The 24,323-nt window shown below is 30.8% G+C and overlaps 1 protein-coding gene and 3 non-coding genes across 8 annotated transcripts in view; 1 reads left to right on the plus strand and 3 right to left on the minus strand.

Annotated features, from left to right (window-relative positions):
• The window catches only part of LOC111036926 (ADAMTS-like protein 1), a 98,706-nt gene that overhangs the window by 28,955 nt on the left and 45,428 nt on the right, over positions 1 to 24,323 (minus strand). The gene's annotated exons all lie outside the window — the stretch shown is intronic.
• On the minus strand, positions 4,550 to 4,641 carry Trnay-gua. Its single transcript is given in 2 exon segments — positions 4,550 to 4,585; positions 4,605 to 4,641. It is a non-coding gene; the product is annotated as a tRNA-Tyr (tRNA).
• Trnay-gua lies at positions 12,752 to 12,841 on the minus strand. The gene is given in 2 exon segments: positions 12,752 to 12,787; positions 12,805 to 12,841. It is a non-coding gene; the product is annotated as a tRNA-Tyr (tRNA).
• On the plus strand, positions 17,708 to 17,799 carry Trnay-gua. The gene is given in 2 exon segments: positions 17,708 to 17,744; positions 17,764 to 17,799. It is a non-coding gene; the product is annotated as a tRNA-Tyr (tRNA).

The following is a 24,323-nucleotide window of genomic DNA, read 5'->3' on the forward strand; positions in this document are numbered from 1 at the left end:
TGGTTAAATAACATGACGTTATATCATGTTAAAAAAATATATATCTGTTGGATCAAATTTTACTTTGAGGTAAGATAACATGCGTTATCACTTATTTTAGGCTTATGTAAACTTATTTAGCGTTAAGTCGTCAGTTCGTCGCAGGTAGTACCATTCAAACGTATTTGTATAGGTAGGTGTCTACCTACCTATACAAATACGTAAAAAAACATTAAAAAATGTGTTAACACTGCGAACGCTATCATAACATTTGTCTTAGCGATATTCGATTATTATTTAAGCTGCAATGAACAAAAGCATAGGAAACTAATTGCAATTAACTATAATTATCATTTATCTTAATAACATTTTGTGACTAGAGTATAGAGTATAGACTATTATGTGACCCCGTGATTTACGAGTCACAACGACACTTTATGGCATTAGGTAGGTCGTAGGTATACAATAATATGGAGTCCATATTAAGGACTATGGTCTATACCAGAGGTATTCAAACTTTTTCATCCCACGGCTAATTTAAGTCTTCACACAATTTTGATGGCTCGAAAATTATAAATGACAAAAAAATCAATGTTTATATGAATGTAATTTATATTTTATAGTTTATATTTATTATTTATTTACCATATTACACATATAAAAAAAAATAAAGCTATATTTAGCGAATGATTGTTGTAGACAATTCAACGTTTCCTAACCGGTGTGCCTCAATGATAATAGCAAATGTTTTTCGTAAAAATATTTATTGGTTTTCAATTATACTACGCGGCTCCCTTCGACAACTCTCGCGACGTCCCTGGGAGCGGCGACGCACAATTTGAATACCTCTGGTCTATACTTTAGATTTTAATGTCATTATACTCATTGGCATTTCTCCTGCGACTTTATTATATGGTTAGGTCATAGGTGGTACTTGGCGTACCTATACGATAACACATATAATAATATAATATTATATACTCTTAAATATTTAATAAATTAGTCATACGATTTATCCGAATTTATTAGCATAGTTTTTCAATTAAATTGATAATACTATTCACCTACTTGTTATTAATATATTCTTACTCGAATACACACCCTATACCCTACACACTACATAGCATCATCTACCCATAACCTATGAATACTTGAACTTGTATATTGTTGATATAATAAATTTAGTTACGAGAGAAAACTTCTGCAATACGTACAGGCTACAGGCTACAACTAAATGTACAATGTACAGTGTTTAAGATAGTATCTTAAATTCTTAAATCGTAGTATACCTATAGGTACACACAAATCGAATAACTGCATAACTGTCGTTAGGTTAGGTTGCAGTATTTTGATAATCACGCATTCAGAATTCAAAATCACACTGATCTAGATCTTACAGTAAATATTAATCTGGATGGTCGTGGTGGTGTATATACAATATAATTTATATTATATTATGTACTAAATAAAAGTGATGTGAATTTTAGGTAGAACAATTTTAGATTGTTTACCGAGAAAATTTCCATACGTTTACCATAAAATTGGTATATTTTTATTAAAATTGAATTTATAGTGTATCTGTTGAATTTTTCACAATATTGCTATGCTATTAATAAGTTTAGAATAATATTGTATTCAAAATAAATGTGATGAGATAAAGATAAGAGATAACGTATCGTATTAAGCTACCAGTACCAGCACAGACTAACAGCAATTATTCTGTTGTACCAGTAACCACATAGATATCACAGTGACGTAATGGTTATCGAAATGTGGTATCACAATAATTCGTATCACGTATCGGTCATTATCATTTTATAAAAATCCTGATTTTGTATTATAAACCGAATATTTTGATAAAAAAATACAAAAACATACAAATAAAGTGGTCACTTAATTGTTTCAACGGTAAAAAAAATGTGAATTGCAAATTTACCTTACCGGTAAAATTTAATATGGTAAATTTACAAGATTTACATCACTGCTAGATGGAATTTTTTTCTTAAGTATTGGGGCACGGATCTTCTCAATGGAAAAACCCTACCATGCAAAAGAATATATAACAATAATAATATAATATGCCTGAACTGGCTGAACTACAAAGTCAGTATGTGCCTCATGGCGGCCCCAACCTTTGCAACGACGAGTTTTTCTACTGAGTCCACTTGTGATATTTATATGCATGATGTAAAATGTTGGTAGGTACCTACCTATATCTTATAAATTGTAACTAGTCACCTGTAGTGTTGTTACTTGTTAACATTTATTTTGATAGGAATCTGGTCCGTTCATCTGTATCTTTTAATATAATAAGGAGCATGTTCCAAAATCTTATTCCAATTACTAAAAAGGAATTTGTTCCTTTTTGATCTTTATATATAAAAAAATGGTATAATGTTCAAAATATAAAGTGTATAATTATAGTTACTTATTCAGGCTTCTACCATTGTGATACACATGTATGACGTAGTTAGTACGATGATTAAATAATTAATAATTATGAAATTAAAAATATAAAGGTACCTACGCTCCACTTGTTAGTTGTTTTCGAATTTCAAACACAAGTGGAATCCAAAATAAATATTGTCGGACGTACTAAAGTTACAGAGTTGCGTTGCCCAAATTACCTAATCGAGTCCGAAAAATTATATTGCGGACTGTCGAGTTCCACAGTTCAATACTAATTGAGTAAACATGTATTTCTGGTAAATAAATACTTTGAGTAGTTGGCACTCATCGCTTCCCTCCTCGGCGCCACCAATATGCTGCGAGAAACTTTGCTGCTAATGGGGAAAACAAAAATGCGATTCACGATGGCACTTGGATAATATAAATAAATGTTTATTATATATTTATATAGTAAACGTTAAGTACATTTTACGTCGTTCGCCACCACAGCTGCCAAATCGTATCAGATAGGTAAGGAAGTTACCATTATAACCATTCGAAGAAAACGATTCGTACTCAATAATTAGTCGTTTATTATTTCCTACTTAATTCGGTTATAATAATATTATCTACAATCGTTTCTTATATTATGCATTTAGCGTGTACTACGTCCTCTTACATATTGTGACAATCACTGAACCACATAATATACACGACTGTTTACCAACATTTACATTAAGTACCAATTACACTTATCATTATTTTTTCATTTCAAATGTAAGCACTCATTGTACCTTAATTACGCAAGGGGTTTTTTTTACATCGGTGAACAGAGTGTTGCCAGTCGAATTTCTAAATTTATATTCTCGTACATTGCATTATAGAATGAAAAATATGAACATCTAAAAATCATAAATAAATGAATGTGATTTGAATAAAAACACAATTTCGAAAAATAAAATACTAAAACAATGCTATATCCTTTTCTATATTACCTTAAAAATAATGAAATCCGTTTATTACCAATCGAAAATTTAATCAATTTCAGAATTCGTTGCTGCATCATAAGATTGTATACCTAGGTACTTATTATTATTATCATAATTTAATATTATACGGTTTCTTTTTTTAGCAATGTTTATATAATAACTATAATACACTTGTTATTATTTAAACCTCAACGTTATTGTTATTTACCGGGACTGTCTTGTAATGATATCATATTATAATGGTTCACTGGATCACGATTTCAAATTATTTGGACAATAATACTATAATTATTCTCTAAGAAAAATATGGAATGTATAATTAAAATTTAAAATAACGAAATAATTAAATAGGTAGTAACTTTTAATTAATTATTTAATTATTTGCCAGAAGCCGGGCTACACATATGTTAATGATGGAAATGCCGACACACTATTATGTTAACTCTACGGTTGCAAAATTCATACTTTGACATGGTTATCATCGTGCAAGCACAACAATTTATAACTGTAATATTGTTTTTTTGATTCAATGCCGAATATCGTGTGTCTGGAAATCTGAGTTTAGTTCTACATTACATTTTAATAAAACATTAAAATGTTTATTCGGTGCAAGAGTAAGTGCCCTGCCACAGATGGGTATACCTATATACTATTATGAATATTATATTGAAGATTTTATTAATATACGTTTATTAATTAATTTTACTAATTAACATGACGAATGCAAATATGCTGTGTTGACATTGCTAATGGTCCTATACTCCTATAGTTGTATAAAATACAAGCAGAACAATTAAAATGAAATATTCTGAAAATGAAACCATACTTAATCTTTTTTTTTTTTAATTATATATAACAATTTTATCCAAATACATTTATGAATTATGTGTGTGTGAAAAAAAACTAACCAAGTTACCCAGAGTGCAATTATTTATATAATAGTACCTACAATGTATGATAAAAATAATATGACATCAACATGTGTTTAATTATATCTAGTTATCTTGATTACATTATGATATGACTGTCAACTCCATGATAAGAACCATTGTCATATAAATTATTAATGATAATGAAAATTGTACACTTGAGCATCGTGCGAGTGCGCGAAATAATATGCGTACCATACGTTATTGAATGCAATAAATTCGGTTCAGTAGGAACGTTTTTTTAGTAATTAGCAAAAAGTTAATTCCTTCGGGCCGGATTTGAACCAGCGACCTATGGATATCTGTGATTATGTGACCACTACAGTCCACCGCTCTACCAACTGAGCTACCGAAGGTGGTTGTAGACTCGACGAAAATCACCATATCTAAATCAGCTGCAACTTTCACACGTCACCGCCGTCGCCAGCTGTTATCAGCTTGCGGTTTCGCCGCGTATAGCGTATTTTATTTAGTCGCTGCTGTCTATTATGATTTATTTACCTACCGGCTACCAATAGTATCTAAATACCTTCTATATAGTGTAGTTTATGCGTACAAGGGGTTGACGAGGCTAAAGCATACCCTAGTTCCTTTGATACCTACCTTGGTGTATTGCTAAAAATACTCGTAGGTATAAGCTCCCTTGACGTGGTTAAATTTTTGGGATTTGATTTGTGTTATAACCTTGACATTAAGTCAAAAAAAATTTTTTCTTATATTGCTCGAATACACATACAACACTCATTATAAGTATCAGATTGAAACTAAACAAATATTTTTCAGTTTAATTATACTGATAGTACTATTTTTTCATAATCACTTAATTTAATTTGTTTACTATATTTTGATAAAATTAGAGGCACTATGCATAACATTGAATACATTTAAAGTTGAATGTTTGAATATTATTTGGAATTTATACATATTATTAATGTAGGTATTTCAGTATATCACAACCTACAATAAATAATAGTTATAAGTTGCATTACTGCCTTCATCATTCCAATCAGTGGCGTAAATTGGGTGGTGCAAATGTAGCACTCGGACCATCAGAAAATCATGCAAATTTGTGTACCTACTATTTTTATTTTCAAAAGTGTATACTTATTTATTAAGCAAGTAGGTATCTATAAAATTATAATTGTCAAACAAGGGTCGTTTTTTTTATACTAGGTACCTATACTACCTAATTATTAGGTACAATTAAGACATTAGGTAAACAGTTTTTCGGCAGGAATTTCCAAAGGAAGTCAAAGTATTAATATAACTAAACAATATTGATTATATAAAGCTTTTATTATTCATTTTATTATTTATAATTACAATCACCAAATTATACTTTTTCAATTTTTTCAATTATGTGATTGCATTCAGCGTACCATGTTGTTAATGCACATTTTAATTTTGGGCACTACCGCTCGACAGCTATATAATAGTGCTTAAATTTAGTACCTACCTATATTTTAGTTTAATTAACGATGAAAAAATGGCTTGTACCTGTACAATATTGTGCATTCTAGTATTCTGCGATGATTATACGGTGTATAGTATAGTAGTAATTGACAATTGTTTGAGAAAAAGTGAACAAATTGGGCATAAAAAAAATGTGCAGCAAATGAATATACTCAGTGACGGCTTAACGCTTAAGTATAGGTGCACTATAGAACCGCATATAGTATGTACCTAATGACGTCGATAATATGAGACATCGTGAATTCGTGTCTTGTCAAGCGCGTCCGGGGTAAGTTAAATTACATTATGCTGCATGCGATGATAAAAAATGTATGAAATGCAATTTTAATAGAAAAAAAAAATTAGACACTCAACCCCCCCCCCCATGTGTGTACATTACTGGAACAACGTCATAGCCAGTAAAACACTATAGCTATATATTCAACCATGTACGTATAGTTATGGCTTTGACATAAATGTTGTGGATGTATAAATTGATAATATACAATAGGTAGGTACTCTGTTCATAGGTAGTTTCTAATTTCTATTACCCTTCTCACCAAGCAACACGATCGTGTATTAATGAATTTGATAAAATTTGATCCTTGAAATAAACGTGGAAAACCATCACCAAACATGCTCACCACTATATCTCCATTTAAAAATACATTTATTCAAATTCTGATTTTTAAATTTTTGAAAGATAACCACAAAACCATAATAATTTAATATCCTTAAGATTTTCTTTTATACTACTTAAAGAATTTTCTGTGGTGATACTGCAAACTGTAAAATGCGGAACCCTCTTTCATACTGTAAATTGTTTAGTAGGTCATATTTTTGAAAATTTTAATGTGCCTAAATCAAAATTCAAACGAGTTATTTTTTAGTTATAAAAATGATTATATTAAGAATTATAAAAGTCCTTAAAAATTGTTTAGCAAATATATTAAATAAATGTAACTAATATTGGACATACAATATACCTAGTATTGATTATACTTGAATGATTTTTATAAAATATAAATAATGATATAAATTACTTAAATATTTCCAAATTACCATAGCTTCCATATCTTCCAAACTCATTTTAGTCGTTATCATGGACGTATATTATCCTTATTTAACAAAGTTAGCTGATAACTTAAAACCCACTCATTTGAATTTTGATTTTGATTAGTCAACATTTTCAGAAGAATTATTAACTAATTAATTTACAGTAGAAAAGGCAGGTTGTCAATTGAAAAACAGACGTTTGTATCTCTACATGACACTTCTTAAGTATAGTACAAAAAATGTCAAGAGTTTTAAAATATGGTCTGAACTCTTAAGTAAATTTAAGAGTTTTGAAAATCAGATTTTGAATCATTGAGAAGAATAAGGGGGCGAGCATGCTTGATAAATCACCCTGTATATTGCGGGATAGAGTGACGGTGTTGTATAAATAATATATATTATTAATACTAATGAATATTCAGTGTAAATAGAAGTAAATAAAGAAAGACATTATTATTATAAAGTACATTATTACCACTATATTATATTGTATCGTTATGCTAGTTTTAACTATAGATGTGCAATCCGAACTTTTACTATTACGATATTAATATAAACAATCGAGGGTGAGAATTAACTCATACTCGACATTTATATTATAAAATATATATTTTATAATAATATAATATATACATGTGAGTATAAATGCATAAAGCACTTGCAATAGCCATATTATACAAAATTAAAATTTTGACGCTATGCGTATGTATATTGCTATATTCAAGTATCTAACACGGTATTATAAACTATATAATTTAGTGTCGATCGATTGACCGCATTGTAGCCACAATAGAATTATTATTATTTATTGCTATACGTTTATATTATGCTTTCGTAATTATTATTGTAACTTGTAAAAATAAGGATTATGATTGTAAAAAGTGAAAAAAACAGAAAAACAATTGTTTACAATATAATTTTATTTATTTTTAAAAACAATTGTTTTCTGTTGAATAAATCAATTCAAAATTTGTGGATTAAAGTATTATATTATATAGTGATAAGTGAGTGTTAAATTTTTTAGACCACCGCACCGGCCTAATAATATCATGCTAGAAAATAATATAATAATTTATCGTCTATGGACTTCACACATGATAGTGTGCAGAAGTCCTCGTGATGGTGACAATATACCTAATATAATTTATAGTGTCGTAGTATACTGTAGTATTTCAAACAGTAAACCACCAAAGGATACCTATTTGGACCAGCGAATATCAAGTGCCAAGCGCCTATACCTTTGGAAACAGTCCAGAATATCGAAAAATTATTATCCTACATCAGCATACAGTGTGATGGAGGTATAATATGTATAAGTGCGTACATATAACATTTTCTGGGACTACAATATTTTATTGTTATTATTATTATTATTATTATTTATAGCGCCTGCTGCAATTGTTCACACGTGAACTATTATAATGCTATATAATGCGCGTTGATAGGTGTAACCAGTGATGTATTGCTAAAATACTTCGTGGGTAGACGCCATTTTCACTGATAGGTTACAACAGTAAAAACCTTTTAATAAAGGTGTTAAACAAATTTTTTCTTGCTTCGATAGAAATTGGTAATTACTCTAAGCCCTTACTGTGCGAACTAGGTACGACTGTACAAGTAGTAGTTTGTATTTTAAGTATGTAATATATCTAATTATTATCTATTCTAAGCCTTACGCTAGTCCTTATAAGTTATTTCTTGTAATATTTTTCCAAAAAAAAAAATATCTTGAAAATTATAGTTACGTCCCACTTGAATTTTAAAAACAACTTTAAAGTTAAACTAACTAAATTAAAAATACTCGGACTTACAGTATCGGTGATTTTGTCTTTGGTTCAAAAATATTATTTTATAATCAACTGATATATTTCTCTATATACTATAATGTTAATGGATTTGGGCCATTTCCCTTAAATCCACCACTGATAGATGGTTATATAACTTATATCATCTATCTACCGCATATACATACCAGTCGTATTACAACTGTAACCGAATAATAATAAATGAATACACACCTGCAACAGTGTACCACAGTAATATGTCGGAAATGAAATAATATATTGCACTGTGGACGGAATGGCTGTGTAGTTTTTTTTCTCGATAAATTAACTGGACCCGGTCAGTTTGTGGTTTTCTGGGTTTGACAATACAACGTGCACCTACCCAACCCGTCACGTCGCACGATATGGTGCTCCTGATGCGTATCTATTATTTTAAACCTCAAAATCTCCCGACACATAATATCAAAAATATAGGTATATAGGTAGGAGGTAGCTACTGTATAGCTGCTAAATGCTAATGTACTGTTAAAATAATAATAGTAATATGTAAAAGACGCGATTTCCAACTTAGGCCGTGAACATAATATTATAATATTCAAGTGGATCGAATACTCGGATGGATTGTAAACAGAAGTTAACCGCGAAATATTATGCAAAGAAAAATCGTCGTTTAAATAATAATTCACTCTAGATAAAACACAAAAATATCGGTGTAAAATGAATGTATCATCATAGTCTAAATAGGTATGATGTCTGTTCGTTCATGAATTCTATACAATTTTAGACTGAAAAATACTTATTTAAAAATATATCTTTGGCTAACAAAACTATGCAGATACTCGTATTACAATAATAATGTGTATTATAATAGTAGAGTGTACAATATGCAGCGTACTATTGAATAACATGACAATTAAGTAATTGAATTAATTTAACCTGCAGACTATAGGTAGTACCATTGATTATAGTATAGCATTTAAAATCAATGGTACAGTCCCTATAAGAGAAACAAACACCAGAGTTGTATTATAGGTACCTTAAATGTTAATAGGTAGTATCGAGTATGTACTGTGTAGTTAAACACCTATAATTATAATTCATAAGAACTTATATAACAACATTTCAGAGAACCATGTGTTAACGTTTTAGTTATTTAAGAAAAGATTTTATACTACATTATACATTATAATATTGCAGAATAAAATAAAACTAAAGGCTCCAAAGTACGAAAAACAGTTTAAACATTAAAATCGTACTTCGTGAAACTCTAAAGGACCCTAAAGGATTTTTTTTTACATTTATATACTATACACGTGAGTGCGTTTGTTAATGTACTAACCTACGGAAAATAAAATTCTGTGAACACATTATATTATTATACACAGCTGCACAATACACCATCATGCGCATCGCGGCGCTATAACATTATGTCAAAAAGATTAATAAAAATTAGAAACTTCACTGCATTATTAAAAACAATATTATACAATATATTTTGTTATTATTTTTTTCCCTTAATAGTCGATGCGACAAATTCCTTCGCCACGGCAATGAGGCATTTAAAAAAATATTCGTAGAAATCGCTTGATCGTGTTATTTTCAACTATTTCCGAAGATATTGTTATAGGTACATTATAAACGTCGTGTAAGTGAAATACGTGATATTATGCGCCGAAACGAGATAAGAAAAAAATAAATCGTATCATACAAAAACGCCAAAATCCCAAGTAATAGTGTCAAGTGTGCATCATTTCGCACTATTCCAGATATTACATTTAGAATTCTAAAACTATTTAAAATTTAAATCGTTCAAAAACGCCAACGTATAATCTTAATCGACAAGAGTGTTTTATAATATAAGACTATACCTCGACATGGGGGCCATATCTCCAATTTCCAGAAAAAGTATACTTTTCACCTTTCTCTCAAAATCATACCAATGTACAATTCAGTTTTCCAAAACAAAGTGACTACTTATTTTTAATAACTTATAGTAATATAGTAATACGAAATTAGTAAAATAATTTGTGAAACAGTGTATCCGATGGAGTACTTATTGTTTACAATTACAAACACATGAAATGGAATTCATTAGTGATAAAATAAAACAATTGATTATATCTACAGGCGCGAATCGTTCTGTGTATGATGTGATTGTTATACCATACGAGTTGGTGGTATGTGTTGGACCGTAAAAAGTGAGGGGTTCGTTGTTGGATATGCTGGAATATGGAGTGAGATTGATGTGAGTAATGATATTATATACTATAAATTATTGACGACTTTTAGAACAATATTATAAATTTATATTATGCTATTATTTTTTTCCCTAAAAGCACATCGACAGAAGAAAGCGTCACATAGCCGTTATTAAAAAAAATATTCTCAGAAATCGCTTGGCCGTGTGATTTGCAACTCTTCTCGACCATGTACTGGAGCTGTAGTAGGTATAAAAGCCGAGTATGTGTACGCGTGAACAACAAGAGTATAAAACCCATCTACTGCAATATATACTTAAGTTTTATATATATCAACAGGACACCTACACAAATATATAAATGGAGTATGGACGCACTTATCATGACGCTCTAACGAGAGTGGATGACATCGATCTGTTGATGTTTCAGTCGAGTATAATACGAGTATATTATGTTGCCGAAAAAAGGGTAATAGCCAAAATTTAGACAAGTCCTTCGAAACGCATACCATATATATATATATAGGTATGAAGTACCATCATCAAGTACACGTGACAAGTCATCACGTGCTCTCTCACTCTTCTCCCTCCCCGTCTCTGTCACTCCCCCTCTGCATACATATTATATATGTTTAATATATTATATATAACGCGTCGTTTTAATGGTAGGTACTCCGAGCCGTCCGCAGAATTGTCCAGTGTAATTAAACAACAGCGCGTGCTTATGTATGTATGCGTATGTATATAATATAATATTATGTGTATAGATAGGTACTCTGAAGGTATCCTCGAGAGTTAAATCTGCAATTCGAACCTCACATGATTTCATGGTTCCATACAGAGTGTAATATAATACAGGTAATATTATTATAATATACACAAACAGAACATCGTCCGATAATGTGTTAGGTACACTAATGTACAAATCGTGTGTCTAATACTCGAATGACGTGTTGGGATCGCATCTAAATTGTAAGTCAAGTGACTTGTACACATTTTGTGGTTTACACTTTGGCATAGGTAGAAATCCAGTAAAATGTCTGGGGGGGGGGGGAGTAAGATCTCCATTTCTGCCTTTAAATTTTAAATGGCTTATTCAATTTATATACCTGTATCTAAACATGGATTTGTACGATATTAATATCCGTTATTTGTCGCCGTAAATGCACATGTTGCGAGATGCATAGTAATAATTATTCAAATCGACATATATCCGTAAGCCTACAGACATTTGGGTGAAGACTAATACTTAGAATAGCAATGCTTCGCCATCTCCCCCTCTTATATTTACAAATAAAAACGGTTTTCTTATTATATTGCTAATTACTTAGGTATAACTGTTAGTACTTAAGTTTCAATTACTATAAAAACTTTAAATGAACATCCTTATAAAGTCACCAATATGATCATTTATAATTTATAAACACCTAGATAATAATACACTAAATAGTAAATACTAAAAATTTTCTTTCATAAATAATGTTCTTAAGATATCCAATTACTATGTAACTAATATATTCGAGTACACCGGTGTACAAAGAGTTATAGACACTTGTTATTAATTTGTATAAATAAAATTATAATTGATGGTTTTTGAAATGTTAAACTTCAAGTCTTCTTTTCTTGTAATTTCAGTTTAGCCATTAATACTTTGATAGGTAGGTACTTGTAAATTGTAATACAGTTCTTTGTGACAGTAATTTCCGAGACCAACGACCCATACTATTTATAATACGAAAATTATTCGAGGAGGTTAATTTCAAATGTGAAGTGGCTAAGTCCCGCTCAAGAAAATTTCCCCCGCCTCCATTTCTACCTATATAAAAATCAAGAAAAAACAATATCAATAACCAGGAAGCACGAAATATTATCATGTGCCACGGTCGCTATTAAATAATGTTTTTTTTTTGCGAGCAAAAACAACGGAGTAAGCACGATGCAATATGTATAAGAAAAATATCGAAAAAAATTAATGACTCCTTCGGGCCGGATTTGAACCAGCGACCTATGGATAACCATGGATATTTACACTACAGTCCACCGCTCTACCAACTGAGCTACCGAAGGACGGAGAGTATGGTGCTCGTTATGGCATTTAGTTGGGTGTTGTTCACACTTTCACCCGCGGTTCGCACAGCTGATGACCAGAAACATGTTGTGAAAGTATGCAATAATTATTCATAAGACGTGTCACGATATGCTCCGATACACCGCGACCACGACGGCACTACTACCACTTCCATGCGGCATAATATTGTAAAATATTTTTGGGGTTCGAAGACGGTTAGTACTTAGTAGTGCCAGTTGCAAAAATGCGTTAAGCGTGCGATGTATCGCGGGTTGTGTTTTAAGTGCGACTTTCGACCGAAATCGCTAAATATATGCGCTTATAGTCCAAAAACTGCGGCGACGCCATTACGGAACTAGACTTTTTTGGCCCAAGGGCAATACATTTTTCCAAGTATTAAATAAAAATCATTATATTTTAAGGCATCGGGAAAAGACTTATTACATTTTAATAAATGTGTGTATAGTATCAAGTCATGTGACAAATCATTATAATAAAAATAAAGTTAAGGTCTTAAAATTATTGTAAATACAATTTTTAATTTAAAAAATGCACACATTTACAAGTTACAAGTTGAACCATTATTTTTCTGGGTTATTTGGCTAAAATATGTTTATTAAACTTTTATAGTTATTGATATTTCTGTGATATTAATTTTTCTTTGGTTATTAGTTATCACCGACAACTCGTAAAGCCTTTTATGACTAATTCTGTCAGAAAATGCAAAAAACAATTTATTGTCTTTAACTCAGAAAAGTTTCTTTCTTTTTTTCACACGCAGTTATGTTAAATATGGCTTTTATACCAATAAATCTTCAGAAATTAGAGAAATTAATAAAATAAATAGACCAAAACCGATAAATCTTGAAAAACAATGAAGTTATTATGATAAATATTATACAGGGAATAATAGTAACAATAATAAAAAAGTTATGATAACACGGAAAACGGACTGCCGAACTAACTTTCGCGTTATCCCATGGGATAGATACAGTGAACCAATTCGTCTCTGCGGTCGAGATTTGAGTGTACCAAATTTGTTTGATTGTTGGATACATGAATTCAATTTGGATAGTTTCTAAAGGGTTTTAAAAGCTAATTTAAATTGTACATCTCTTTTTTTTCTTTTTGCAGAGCGCAGATAGTGGAGATCGACCTCCTGAATCATTAATCGGATATGAACTTGATTTAAAGATTTTAAGAAGTTCTCATGAAATTAAAGCTTGCAAAAATTAGAATCTAGTTTGAACAAAGTTTTGGGTATCTAGTTAATTAAATTGACTTAATATTCAAAGTTTAAGTTAAAGAAGGTAAAAGTTATACTAAAATCGAGAGATATTTAAATATTATAATGTTTAATAGTATCAATAGGTAATAACTAATAAGTATCTTATTATACATATTTTGAAGTTTTTGGTTATAATAACACTTTATAATTACTTTTTATCACAAATAATAAGACATAAATATCTAACTACCTTTTACCATAAATATCCACGACTCGAATGTAATCGATTTTGACACGATAATGGGTTTTGGCGTTTATCCAATATTCATGAATTAATAATTGCGAATTGTTGCTATAAAATTAGTTAATGCTGCCTAATGCATAACTTGACAATAACAGCTAGTTGGCTACTAATCTAATAATACACCACAAGTTCACTGTTCTATAAATGGATACGAGAAATTGAGTAATCATTATAATTTCGGCTGTCGAGAAGGTAATAATACAAACTAACATTGCATATATTATTGTATAATTATTTAATGCCCTGTGTCTCTAGTATAGGTAGTATAATATTGTAATATACCATAGTGAAAGATTATGGAATATGTGTAACTACATCTGAGCAGGTATGTATAGTGGATATTCTGTAAGTGATGATTTTGTTTATGGGTATAAATGTTATATTATATATACAATATTTGTACATCATAAATTCTAACAATATTTGTAATTACTTATGACAACCATTAATCACGTCGGAAAACATTGTATTTAAAAAGTTTTGTTTGGTGCGCCTGCTATAACGATGGAAATATGATAATACGAAAATTAAATATAATAATGTAATATATAGGTAAAGATAACTAGCGTCATTGTAAAATATATAGGTTAATGATCAATATTGGTTATTTTATCAAAGCTTTTGTTTAATTAATATAATAATATAGGTAATGATATAAAATACAATATTTTTTGTATCCAATAATTATACTTCAAATTTTTTTAGAAGGTAGGTTGCACTAGGGATGAAATTCGTTACCGAGTAATTTATATTATAATATTATGAACACATTGTAATTGTATTGTATATACAGTATACGAGAATATAATTTTCAAGTTGGGTATACGTATAGACTATAATATAGACCATTGTTTATGAAAGGTTACTTGGGCTAGCGCATAAGAGGATTATTATCGAATTCCAAATATAATATATATTTTTGAGCGGTTTTACCTTTTTTTTTACCTTTTTTTTACCTTTTTTAAAGAGGGATTTCAAAAATATGGTATAATTTTCATTGTACAAATATATTTCCAATCCAAGAACCAAATATGTTCTACAATACTTAAAAGTTTACATTTTTTATAGGTACCTACTCCAATAATAATAAAAAAAATAACTGTAATTTAAAAGCCAATTTCCACCTTAAAAATTGTGAAAAAATCTAACTTCACTAGATTATTGAAATAATTTAATAAAATGTGTCCTTATTTTGCATAGCTGTGAAGTTTATATGGTTTTATGATGTTTTCAGAAGGTACATGCAATCTAGAATGTTGTTTATGACGAGCGACACTATAGTTTATCAATAAAGCAAAAAATACAGAAAAAAAATAATATGAAGTATAATATTTTATATTTTGTACAACATTTTTTTTTTATAGCCAACGAAATAAAATCTGACCCTATATACGCATTTATATTATTGAAGACATTTTACGATGGATATAATATATAGTATACTTGAGCGATGCGAATGAGTATAAAGCAAGCGCGGTGTATTTTTCGGAGAATTTGTTGTATTGAATACGCAGCCTTTAAAAATAAAAATAAATTCGCAGTTTTTCTGTATAATAAGTCGGGCTGGTTGATGTGTAGTATGTGGAGGGGTGAATAAGTTTTTTTATATTCTTAGAATGCATTTTATTAGCTACACATTTTTTAAAATTTGTGTGCATTATATACATTTGCAATTTTGTTTGTACACTAAAATAAGGATGGGGGGCTGATTACCTGTATGGTTAAGGTAAAGTAAACTCAACAACACGGTTATTATATTGTATTAGTTGTTGATAACAATAAACGTTTCATAATACGGAGTACAGTAAAATATTAAAACGATAATGTCATTATTAGGAAGCAGTGTCAATGGTTTCGGATCTGGCGACAGCACTGACAGGCCCGTTATCTTATCCACTGTGAATTTACCCCCTCTAGAGAGTAGTAAAGATAGCGTCCCAGGTTTAAAGATAGGGAAGGACCTACCTGCAAGTCTGGAGCCGAATATTAAATTAGCGTCTTCTGACAGAAACGTATAACGTACCTCGCGTCCGAAAGTTAACCAGACATAACAATAGTTATGAGTTATTACTTATAATTAAAAATTGTGAATATGTCATGATTAAAAATGACGAACACTGTTTAAATCAGTTTTCTGTGTATAAACTGTTTTAATCTCCCGTCATGCTTTTGTTTTAATTATGAAAATTTTTTTCTTATGAAATTCTGAGCGGCGAGATGTACGAGTATGTATTGACTGTTGATTTTACCATGTGTGTTTTATTTGTATTTTTATGTCTTAAACTTAATACACGGTTCCTTATAAGTTGTTAATACTGGAATTAAAAAAAAATGTCTTGGAGATGCCTCAAATATATTGACAGTTGAATGGGATGCCGTTTCATTGATTTATATCCAACCACTGATAATATTATGAACAATTGTTACCACCCGTATAAGCAAGATTCGAGCTTGTGGGATTTGTTAGGAAATCCGGCGATACTGTAACTGGTAGTTCGTCCTCGAAGCTTAGCAGTAAGCGAGGTAAAGTGGTTGGCCTAAGGTGTGATTTTTGTATCACCCGGGCCGATCCCCACTGACTGATTGGCTTAGCAGGGAGCTTCCAGCCATTTCTGTAACTCTTCATTCATTCTCGTACATCAGGACTTCGTCCATATTATAACTAGGTTCAGTAGCTGTGTCTAGCGAAATCACAGCCAAGTGTGTGGGCCGGCAACTGCAGCACTCATCCATTGTGGTTTATTCGCATCCGTTGGCAAATGGTATAGAATTGCATCTCCGGGTCACCGATGAGGAAGACCTGCCTGCAACCGAATGCTTCGCGACTCGTCAACGGAGTTTAACAGTATACTCGAGAAATGGCTACCGGGGATACGGAAGTGGTTTCCAAACTTTTTTTCCATTGCGGCACATTATTATTATTATTATTGTTGTAAGCAGCGGCACGTTTTAGAATATTGTCTATTTGCAGTTAACACAGAACACCTTTAAAAATTTCAAGCAAACCTTCTGAGAAACACTGGCTACCGTGTGATTTATGTATCATCAATATGTCAGTTTGTCCGTTGCTCGTTGGCTGGGGGAAAAGTTTGTTCTCGAGCCTTTGGCGCGTGGGAACTTTGTCCAAATCAGGAATTATTATTCAGGAGCTGAGTGGTAGACAAATTAGTATACACCCGAGTGTATTCGGCGAGCTGTACAGTGTGCCCACAAGGAATAATGTAAAATTATAATACTAGTTCGGTGCAAGTTTGACTGGTTTGCTAAAGGTGATTTCTAAGGTGAAAGCGAACCCATCGGTTTAAATGCGCTAAAATGATCTATATTTATCAACCTTCGGTAGCTCAGTTGGTAGAGCGGTGGACTGTAGTGGTGTAAACGTCATAGATATCCATAGGTCGCTGGTTCAAATCCGGCCCGAAGGAAATATTTTTATTGATTTTTTTTATTCATTGAGTGAAAGGCTAGTAGAAGGAATAATTAAAAAAAAATGTGCATGTTGCAAGTAAGCATGGATGAAGCTTCACTTCATCATCTTATACGTATTGTCGCATCACACGGCATTGTTCTATTAATTATTATTATTATTATTATTTAATTTCCACGAAAAGAATAATCGTAATGTGGAAATCTGACTTTGACATGCTCGCGAATTCTGGGTGAGTTAAACGATCAAAAAAGTTTATTATTGTTTAAGTTTTGCCGAAATAAATAGGGGACGTAAACATTTCAAAATTTAGAGTAAAAGCTGTTATGAATTACATTATCTAAGTTTGCACAAAGTATTACACTGATATTATTATAATGTATTTCGCTGCATAGTAAATTTGTTCAACAATATTATACATAAATGACGGTTTACCCACGTCGCCGTAAATTCCGGAGCTGTCCGTGTATTTCCTAAAACAGTCTCAGCGGGGTCTATATGAAGAGAATATTCAAAGTTAGTTTTTATTTAAATTTGATTTTATCATTGGCTTATGATCTTAAAAATAAATGCACGGACACGGGCATTTCGCAGTAACAATTATTATGGAAATATCTACCGTAATTGCTATAATATTGTTAATTTCTTTTTACGGTCAAACGTTCACAGTTCATTTTACGACAACGTTTTACTCGTACTCGAAGAGCAGAGTACGAAAAAAAAAAAATTAACCATTTAAATGAAAAACAAATAACACTACTGGATACCTACCCACCACTAATCCTAGTTCGATTATTTTTTATAGGCTCGCACAACTCGATAAGCTTTCGTGACTGTTATTACGCATTATAATATATTATTAGCTCTTTGATTGAGCCAATTAAATTGCAGTACTAGTCGGTCGTAAGTATGCGCAGTGTAGTGTTGAGGGATTCATAAAGTGTACCGTAAATCGAAACGCCTGACAAAAAAACATTTTTATTTCATACACTTAAATAATCGTGCAAATGTTTATACGCAATATAATTTATAGGTAGCGAAAAAACTCAATAATTTGCACGTCAATTGATATTTAAATGTGAGTGTAATATCTCTCGTTTTAATGCACCATAAACGATCTAATAGTAAAAAGGAAACGTACAGTTTTTATGGTTTGTGCGTGTTTGGCGAGTGATTTTCCATTGATTGTACGTCAAAACGTATTACAATAATAATTGTAACGCTTTGAAACACGATCGATGTATATGTTTGATTTACCAGACACATATAAAGGTAGGTACAAGGCCGATTCTTTTAAAAGTAAAAGCTATTTTTTCGTTATGTTTTTTTGGAAATATTTTCTTCACATACTATTTGATGTCTCTAAAAGACAATATTTTTCACCATTATAATATTTTTTAGTTTTTCCCCCTTTTCTACTAAAATATACTTTTTTAATATTCAAATCTTTCTGAGAATTTTAATACCTCGACTCCAATCTCGACTTTTAAACAATCAGTTAATTACAATACGTATTTAAAGTTAAGATGAGCGATTAATAATCTCCACTCCACTCCGCTCGTCTAATCTTTAAACATTCATAAGTTATAACTTAGCACATTTTTTTTTAATCAAATGATTTACAATAAACGAAAGTAATGCGTATTGTAGAATAGGTATCTAGTTATTTAGATTTGCACGAACAATACATTTTTTATGACAATTATTTTGTCGAATATTTTTTAACATTATTTTGTTTTACGGAAATTACCTGGTCAACCTACAAGTATGCTTTGAATCAAGAACGTGCTCTCGAATCCCTTGACCCACTCTCTATCTATACCTTACCGACCCACATGCGAGTAAAAGAAAAACGATTTAAATTAAAGTAACTATACATATTAATATATTATTATTATTATTATGCACATAAACTAAAATCGAGATCAGAGATGTAATTTCGTAATGTTCATCGAACACCAGCCGCGGCCTGGTTGAGTATCGGTGCGTACAACAGCAAATGTGCGGTGTTTTTTTTTTCCATTATCGTGCATAAATTATTACATACCGACGGGTAAAATACAATTATACGATTCCCCGAGACTCTAATTTATACCGAGATTTATTTTTATATCAACGGCTATTTGTATTTACATTGATTTTACGAACCACAATAAAACCTCCGATTTTGATGTTTATGGCTTATTCTGTTTTCTTTCTTCGGCTTTCGAATAAACCTTACGTGACACAGTATCGTTACGAGATACGCGCGCTCATTGTTGCGCCCCCCTCACACCCCCGCCCACCACACACGGATTGATTTATATTTAATGTCGTGTTTTTCGTTAATTTATTTTCAGAAAAGTCTCAACGCGCAATACGTTGGACTTCTCTCGACTCCACCGCGGCGAGTGTTTATCGAAAACTCGCATTGTGTGCTGTTGCTGGATTTAAAAATACGCTTCGGAAGAAAATCGAAAACGAAACGAAATGAACAAAAGAACTTTACGATGCCCTTTTGGGAATTTTAATGCAGTGGTGAGCATGGGGAGACAGCACAGTAGTGTCGAAAAACGCAAATAATATAGAAAACCGTCGTGCCAACAACGCGTACGCTGTTTATTGTTCATTCGAATAATATTGACACAATATATAAGTATTCCATCTTGTTAAATTTCATTATATATACATATTATTGGATTTATTTACACCATAGGTACCTACACTTGTATTGCTGACTAACTCGCAGATGAACTAAATTATACAAACATAATATGACTTGCAGTATATAATATATGCGTCTACAGCCGACGAAACTGTTACGCAGCCCCATCCATTAATTGATTAATCATTTAAGTTACTCCGCTCTATATATTATTGTACCTTCATAATAAGCACTACACTACATCTATAAACTATTACTTTGATATCCCTTCATACTACCAACCAAAATATTAATCAGTAAATAGGTACCTATTTACCTCTATCTACGGTTTTAGGCTCCACACACGTCTACTCATTATATTGTTTAAAATATTATACCTGGCCGTTTCAAATCATGTATATTTAAAAATATTGAAATTATCAAATACAGTAAAATTTCCGGTAACTCTGGTCACTTTTATGTAATAGTCATTTTTTTAGTATCATCAAGTGTTAAGGGTAAAATACATTAATACCTCTGTCCACTATATAATATAAAGAGTATTCATAAATATTTTCCCTACATTTTTCCTCCGTTTTTTCCAATTATTCAGAATAATAACACACCAAAGTATCCAAAATAATATTTAATAGTTTTTTGTATTAAACTTTTACGATAGCCCAATGAACGCTGCACAGGTCTGTGTATATTTTATCATCAGTGTTTAATGTAAATTAAATGCATTAAGAAGTATAACGTTTCAAAAATTTGTTAGTATAATAAAATAAATTTAAAACAGACTAATACTACCCAATTTCTTTAATTTATATAAATTTTATAAAATGGATCACACATTTAAAAAAATTATAATATGCATCAAATTAAAAAATTTTAAGTTACACGCACATTATAGTACATAACTTTCAGTGTCTCATAAATAGATTTTTAAGTACATTTGTCATTTGGTATATTATTTTAATTTGCATGTACTCTATACAACTATTACCTATATAGGACGGTCACCTTAAAATAATGGTAATTATATTATTTATATTCGGTTTCTTTGGTGACCTTTTTATGGATGTCTTACTATATACAATAGAGTAGAAGTTTTTACCTTTTGTATAATTTGGTTATTAGAATTATTATCGTATAGATGACTAGTGAAATCTGTATATTATATAAATTACCCGCACTGTTAAATGGATCATTATATTTTATGAAATATATAAATATGAGATAAAATACATTTTTTTAAAAAAGTTTTAGGTATTTACCATTAATTGTATAAATACATAAAATACCCTCGCAATATTATATCCTAAGTAATATGCATATTATATTATTATGGTTTGCTTTGTAAATTTGATGGCTTTAAGTAACAATCTTTTATGCAAGCATTTTAGAGTGAATCAATTAAACGTAAAACAGAAAAATAAACAAGTGGATGGTAATTTGAATTTTTTTTTCATGTTTGAGAAAAAAATACGGAATAGCAGTATTTTTCTGCTCTGATGTAGGATTTTAGATCGTTGATTTATGCTGGGTGATATAATACGATATAATTTTATACAGGATAATAATTTATTCTGAGATTATTTGTTGTAATAACTGTAATATTAATAATAATTTATCAAATATTATTGTGTACCTGCATTTTTAATTATATGGTACATAAAATAATATCTTGACGGAAATTAGTCAATCTTATACTAATCTGGTGTCAAGGTACAACAGCAAGAGAGGCAGGGGCTAGTTGTCATAGTTTTTACTATTTAAATTTTTTTTTATATGTGTAAGATATACATATATATATTTAGTTTTTAGATTTAGAGTAATATACGATAGGTACATTCAATAAAATTAAAATATACAAATTTTTCAATGGTAGCTATATGATATTATTTTATACGGCTTCATTAGGTCACACGAACAACATATAGTCGGAACTCGAATTCATTCATTATGAAATGGGAGGGGGGGTCAAGTATAAATCGAACCAAGTTCCTTAAAGTTTTCTTATATAAACAATACATTTATTAGGAGAAAAAATTTCAATGAATGGAGGAGAGAAGGGAGAGAGTTAACACCCAAAACCCCTATAGCTACACCACTGTCCGTTGTAATTAATTCCCATAATCTTCTAGCTATTCTGTAGTTGATGATGTGTTACGTGCTCAGTAGCTTTAACATATCTCCAAAAAAATAGTCATATGACTGAAGACCCGATCTTAAACAATTACCTTAGGAAGCCAGGCGCAACGCAACAGATGATTAACATGGAAGAACCCTGTATTATAATATTAAATATTGCTTTTTCTTTATATCATAACAACAATCATTAGTGCACGAAAGAAATAATAATCAAGTAAGAATAATCATTCAAAAAACATTATAATTTTAAATTTGGTTCTTTGTGTGAAGCTTGATTAAATTAAAATAAGGAAAATTATTAATAAAACATGTTATACAGTTCTTGTTATTCGATGATGATATAAAATTATAGTTTACAAATTATCATATTAGTGATTGTTTACAACTACAAGCGGACCTGGATCGTTTCTCAACATGGTGTTCAGACGACGTATTTTATTTAAATACAAGTAAATGTATGCAAATATTCTTCCATCGCAAATGCTTCACCAACACTATTCGATTATAATTTATAGTTGGTGCTAGAATCTATGTGTTGAACGAGATTAGGTATCTTGTAATAGTTCTATCGTCGGACTTGGGTTTCAAACACACCATATAGAAACCATTTGTTCAAAAACTGTTAGAAATGTACGTTTTATTAAACGTAACTGTGCGGATATATAGTCTAAATGTCCTGTACTTTGCTCTGGTTCGGTTCGTCTTGGAGTTTGGTTCATTGATTTGGTACTCCCGATAAATTGGCTTAATCGATAGAATCGATAAAATCCAAAGAAGTTTCATTGGAATGATTGTCTTTAAACTAAATTTGTGTGGTCTACTGCCGTCGAAGTCCAGAAGCAATGTAAAATATCCCCTCTAGGAAAAAATCGGGATTATATTGATTGTGTTTTTTCGTATATAAGCTATTAAATGGTACTGTCAACTGTCATGAGTTCTTGAGAAAACTATATGCGTACAAATTTGAAAAATGGTCGTACAACTTCATACTGATTCCACACTAAATATTAGTGAAAAAAATGAAAATCGTATGTTCGGGTAACGAGCGTGCTCTTGAGTCTTGAGTCTTATTAGCCTTACAGCACCCTCAGTTAATACTAGAAATAATTACATATTTTACATTGTACCGGGTAATCGTAATTTTCTTCTCCGTAGTCCCATCAGTAGATTCTATATTACTGTAACGATAATCTATCTGACTTCGAATACTTTTTCGATGATAATCATAAGCTGAAAAACTGTTACTTTTTTATTCTATGACGTTAATATAAAACTTGCACTAGATTTTTACTTATTCATATTATGTTATTTCAACTTATATGTACTGTACTCTCTGCCCTCGCGGCCGTCACTTTCAATAAATAAAATCATAAAAAATATTCACCTGCGCTTGACGATAAAACATAAAAATTAGATCAGGCCCAAATAGATCTCTGACCCCGACCGCTACGCCAACAAGAAACGACACTGGAAGTGATCAATTCACGGTGCAGTGGTACAGCACATTTATTATCATTAATATTGTATAATATAACGTGAAAATAACCACGAACGCTCGTTTCTTCCGAACGAATCTTTAGGTTATTATTATGTACTAACGATATAATTCGATTATACATTCGTTCACATAGGATCGGTTATGTTGGGCTAGGTAACGGTAGAGTTGTTCGGAGAGGCTAAAAAGTGAGCGATAACTCGACGTGAATAATTCGGCATAATTGAACTCTCCAGGAAATGAGTAGGTA

Source organism: Myzus persicae, unplaced genomic scaffold (genome assembly GCF_001856785.1).
Source record: "Myzus persicae strain clone G006 unplaced genomic scaffold, MPER_G0061.0, whole genome shotgun sequence".
In the NCBI taxonomy this organism is placed as follows: domain Eukaryota; kingdom Metazoa; phylum Arthropoda; class Insecta; order Hemiptera; family Aphididae; genus Myzus; species Myzus persicae.